At 34.7% G+C, this 6,116-nt stretch overlaps 1 protein-coding gene across 1 annotated transcript in view; it reads right to left on the bottom strand.

Annotated features, from left to right (window-relative positions):
* LOC106883236 (protein MON2 homolog) overlaps positions 1 to 6,116 on the bottom strand; it is a 690,047-nt gene that overhangs the window by 185,571 nt on the left and 498,360 nt on the right. The gene's annotated exons all lie outside the window — the stretch shown is intronic.

Genomic DNA, 6,116 nt, shown 5'->3' with positions numbered 1-6,116 from the left:
TATATATGTGTGTATATAGTAATTCCCAAAAAACGAAGAACAAACGCAAGAAAAAAACAACAACGCAAGGACGTCATACATGCAAGATATTATCAGATGCTCAGGGAAGGAAAGAAAGGTGGTTTTATGTTTCGAGTAGAGCTCTTCTTTAGAAACAGGAGACATAGGAAAGTCCCAGAGAAAAGGAAGACGGAGGAAAAAAAATTGCCAACAATTCACGTGGGCATACATAGGCCATTGCCAGTACCGCCTGACTGGCCTTCATGCTGGTGGCACGTAAAAGCACCCACTATATTCTCAGAGTGGTTGGCGTTAGGAAGGGCATCCAGCTGTAGAAACTCTGCCAAATCAGATTGGAGCCTGGTGTAGCCATCTGGCTCACCAGTCCTCAGTCAAATTGTCCAACCCATGCTAGCATGGAAAGTGGACGTTAAATGATGACGGTGAATATATGTGTGTGTGTATGTATATACATATATACATATATATATGCATGTATATGTATTGCAGTTGCTGAACTATAGTGTCACTGTTTACAGGCTTCCAGTCAGACCCTCACTGGTTCATAGGAAGGGCGAAAAGGGGAGTGTCTATAGCTCAAGGCAAAAAGCATATATCAAGGGGCTTTATTCATAACACACCCACTTTGCCTTTTGTTTATTTAGTTATTTTACCAATCTTCAGAGCCTTTGCTGTCATAATTCAGTGAACAAATCATATATCTACACATACACACATGCGTATGCATACACCGGAGAGCTATAGCATAGTTCACATCTGTTGAGTTCCATATACAGGTTATTGGCCAACCTGTGTTTATGATGGAAGGCCATCAAGTGAAATGATATGAAGTAAATTTTTTAACCACATGGCCATCCCTCCTGCCCATATCAATAAAAATTACTTTATAAGCATAACCAGTTTACATAACCAAATTTAAAATATTAAGGAAAATCATGTCTAAAGAAATAATTCTTGACATGTTGATTAATCCATTGAAAAGTCAGGAAATCCTTTCTACTGAAGGTACAAGGCTTTGACATTTTGTGGGGAGGGGATTAATCGATTACATCGACCCCAGTGTTCTACTGGTACTTCATTTATCGACTCTGAAAGGATGAAAGGCAAAGTCGACCGTGGCGGAATTTGAACTCAGAACATAAAAAGGCAGGTGAAATACCACAAAGTCAGGAAATCAATCAAAAGACATGTGCAACATGTAAGTCTTGAGGATCATGTTGTTTGATTAGCAGAGTTTGTTCCCTGAAGGAAGCCAGGTCATCAACTATCCCTGGAAGGGCCCTACAAGGACTGGAAATAGGGGGAAGAGGCAAAATAACATATTTAATAGAGAGAGAGACGATGGTTTCAAACTTTTTGAAATTAGCCAAATGCCATGATGAAGGAAGAAGAATGGTATGGATGTAAATTGCATTCTGTCTCCTGGATTTTATTAATGATTCAGCTTCAAATTATGAGAATGGCTCTGAATACAAGAGACAGCTGAAGATGGCCAGAAAGGACAATGACCATTATAATGTGACTATAACAACCAAGATGATAACTAGTTTGACTACATATGTGTGTGTGTGTACACTTACACTCACACACATTTATATATGTGTATATATATATATATATATATATATATACACACACATAGATATACATACATACATACATATTTGTAGATATAAGAGGAATGACTTTTCTTTCAAATATTCTACATTGTGGAATATATTATTATTATTATTATTATTACTATTACTATCATTTTATTATTATTATTATTATTATTATTATTATTATTATTATTATTATTATTATTATTATTATTATTATTATTATTTATGATACAGCATGAGAATAAGTCAAAAGTTCATAACAATTATGATTATATTGAAAGACAGGCTAAACATACAGTATGGTTTGAAATGTTACAAAGGAGGACATCAAGTCATCAGAAAATGGAATGCTATGTTGGTGAAATGAATTGTAAAAACCAGATTGATAAAAGATACTTAGATCGCATTGCGCTTGTAAATTTAATGAATCCAAAACGGATGCATGTTTGTACATGTACATCCACTAAGCATCGCATGTTTTTGGAACAAAATTGCTTAGCATGATTCCTTCATATCTTTGAAAAACCCAGCAGGTTGAGTTAGTGTTTGTGTGGGTGTATGCATGTAAGAGTGTGTACATGTGTGCATGTGCGCGTGTTTATGTGTGCGTGTTTATGTGCGTGTGTGTGTGTGTGTGTGTGTGTGTGTGTGCATGTCTGTGTACCAGAGTGACAGCTTGATTTGCAACTTTTATCCATGTTTATTTGAGCAGTTATTTCAAGTATGTTCAATGGACCGTAATGAATGCATAACAAGACCACGAGCAGGCAAACCACTTGACAAATCACCCCCACCCACACGGATATATGTGCACAGTCCCTTATGGATTTTATGACAACCTGCAAATTTATCCCCAAAATTTCTTGATGCTGACAATATATGGACTGCAAGTAATTTGTGGACACAAGAAACTAATGTAATCACTGGGACATTCTCAAGAACTTAAATTAATGTACGAACAAGGTTTTCACCCATCAACATGTTAAATGTATTTGGTAACCTAAGCTAGCATACATTTCCTTTGTATAACAAAATTGAGATACCTGAACAGGGAGATAGAGTAAACATATAATAAAATTGATACCTATAAAAACTAAAAGAGCAATTCTTCCATAAAAAAAAAATCCTTTTTATACCATGGATAAACTAAGAGCTAATGGTGCACAGTATGTCTGCATCATGAGCTTGTATATACAGATTTCTGGATGCTTGCACAATATACATATGTATGTATATTTGTTTTTACGGGAGGTGCAAAATAGATGGATGGATGAAAGAAAGGACAGATGAGTGAAAAATGAAAGAAAAATGATGGAATATAAAATATATTTTGTATGCTTAGTTAGTATAATTTTTTTTTCTTTTTACCAATTCATTCATACCGAGATCGAACATAAATATAAGTAGAATTATGTTTAAAATATAAAAAAAATATGAATGACGCAAACCAGTTTTATTATATTTTTTATACAGCTTTGGATCTAGAGAAACTGATGTAATTCCAGATAGAAAGATGAAAGATATAATCACACTTGCTTTGGCACTTTCTTCCTTATTATTACAGAGCAGCCATTCCATGGTGAAATCAAACCAAGAAATGTCGACCATCAATAACTTTTATTTATTTGCTCCTTATAGCCAATAAAACACTTTTATCCACGTGCCTTTTATGGGCAATAACATATTATAAAGCTTATATTCAACTGCTTTAAAAGCTATGGAGAATTAATTTTTGAATATAATGGTAGATTCAAAATCAATATCTAACGGTTATTTCCATCCTGAAATTGACTTGGATAACTAGTTAAAGCCATTATTGGTTTCGTTTCTAAATCAATGTGAAGTTTGTGTTTCAAAACAACAAAGAAGATCCATTTGAAGATGATAAGACTCTGTAGTAGATGAATGCAAAAATCTAGTAGTTCTACATACTCCTGCTGAGCAGATAACTTAACAAATCTGAAAAGCGCATTTCAAGACAAAGCACAATTATTAACGATAGCAAGAAGAAAACTTGTCTTATATTGCATGCAATTTCTTTAAAGGGTGTGATTGATTTGTTACGGTGCGATGAAAACAAGGAGAGTTCTTTGACATGCTCCTTACTAATGCCACATTAAAGTTGTTCACCAGATGTTGACTGGTGCAGCAATTTTCAATATAAGAAACTAGAAATCACATTACACCAAAACGAGCCGTGAATCATTAGGACATGTGTGATGGTATCAAATGATGGACTGGGATTTTTCATATTTGAAATCTAAATTGAATCAGTTGTAATGAAATGAAGATGCATTAAGGAAACTTCAACTTAATAATATGCAGAAAGTGTATAATTATATTGATTGGGGAAATCTAATTAAATTATAAATAGTATATAAAGAAATGTGGAGGCGCATGGTTTAGTGGGTAGGGTGTCAGCATCATGATCGTAAGATTGTGGTTTCGATTCCTGGACTGGGCGACGCGTTGTGTTCTTGAGCAAAACACTTCATTTCACATTGCTCCTGTCCACTCAGCTGGCAAAAAATGAGTAACACTGCAATAGACTGGCATCCCGTGCAGCTGGGGAATATATATGCCATTGAAACCAGGAAACCAGGCCCATGAGCCTGGCTAGACTTTAAAAGGGCGCATTTATTTTTATTATATAAAGAAATAAATAATATGGTGTTATATATATATATATATATATATATATATGTGTGTGTGTGTGTGTATGTATGTGTGTGTGCGTATATGCGACCATATATCATATACACATATATGTATACATATATTATATACACAAATGTATACATATATAGATATATATTAGACACACACATCTATATTATATACACATGATCATCATCATTTAACGTCCTTTCTATACTGGCATGGGTTGCATGTTTTGAAAGAACTGGTAAGCTGGGGAGCTACACCAGGCTCCAGTCTGATTCAGCATAGTTTCTACGGCTAGATGCCCTTCCTAATGTCAACCACTCCAAGAGTGTAGTGGATGCTTTTCACATGCCACCGGCACAGGTGCCGGTTACATGACACAGGCATATACATATATTACACACACACACACACACACACACACACACACACAGAGTACAGTTAGATTCCAGTGCTTTGTGGAAGAGGCATGACTGTGTGCTTAAGAAATTCACTATGAAATTGCATGGCTCGAAGACCTATAGCAATGCATAGCAGTCTGAATAAGTATGTATTACCATAACCTCAGGTTTGCCAATGTCTTGTGGATACAATTTACCCGACATAAGCCATGTAGATGTCTGTCATGTATGTGTATGTGTGTGTGCCTGTGCATTCCTATTCAAATGCATCAGTGTAAATTAGTGTGTGTGTGTGTGTGTGTGTACAGAGTGTCCCAAAAGTTGTTGTTTGGTTTCAATTTTTTTCAATTTTTAATAATTTCTTTAACTTTACAAATAAATGCATGAAATTTTGGTACAATTTTCTAGTAATTAACAGTTGTAAACCAATGAAATTTAGATCACTTAAAAAAAAAATTATAATTCTAGAAAAAGGGGCTGTCTTAGACGAGGTTGAAATGATGATGAATGTGATGATGATGACGATGTTGATGACGTTGATGTTGGTAACGTATATATGTGTGTTTTACTTTGTGTGTGTGTATACATGGAAAGTGTTTTAGAGTCATTTATCAATTCATCTGATCCAAAATATTCATTTCAGAATATCTCAACAAAGGCATAAAACAAAGAAACAAGTTCGAAATATAAAAAAAAATTTAAAAAACATTAAGAAAACGTTTGGGGAAAAATGTCATCTAAATGTGAAACAAGAAGGAACAACTTCTGAACATTGCGATACCAGACTGTATAATCATTTATATTAGATGCAATAAAACTCTCAACTGAGCACAATTGTAGTAATTAACAGTTATACACTAATGAAAGTTGATAATTACAGACGGGAGAATCTAAACAAATAATTGCATGGTGTTAATTAGAACTACAAGAGTTCAACAGGAAGCAATATTTATGGGGCAACACATATTGCATTCACAAACTGTACACATAGGTGTATATGCTTAAGAAGTTTAGTCCACAACCAACTGGTTTGGGGTTCAATTCTACAACATTGCAAAGGTCTTCTGAAGGAATTTGGTAGACATAAACTGTATGGAGCCCATTGTATGTCAGAAACTATATATATATTTTTTTTCTCCGTGTTTTTCTCCTTGTCTCCGTATTCTTTCTGTTGAAGAGCGTAGCTCGAAACGTCAAAGACTTTCCGTATTCCCGAGCGTCATACTAATATATACTTTTGTTATTTACACCACCTGTCCTCGTCTGTTGTTATTTTTTGTATATTCTCCCATATATATATATATATATATATATATATATATATATAAGCACCATCCGAGCATGATCGTTGCCAGGGCTGCTGGCTGGCTCCTGTGCCAGTGGTACGTAAAAAGCACTATTTGGGTGTGATTGTTACCAGCATCAC

This window comes from Octopus bimaculoides, chromosome 11 (genome assembly GCF_001194135.2).
Source record: "Octopus bimaculoides isolate UCB-OBI-ISO-001 chromosome 11, ASM119413v2, whole genome shotgun sequence".
NCBI classification, from domain to species: Eukaryota; Metazoa; Mollusca; class Cephalopoda; order Octopoda; family Octopodidae; genus Octopus; species Octopus bimaculoides.
The sequence above is the reverse complement of the archived record's forward strand: the minus strand, read 5'-3'. Positions and strand labels throughout refer to the sequence as shown.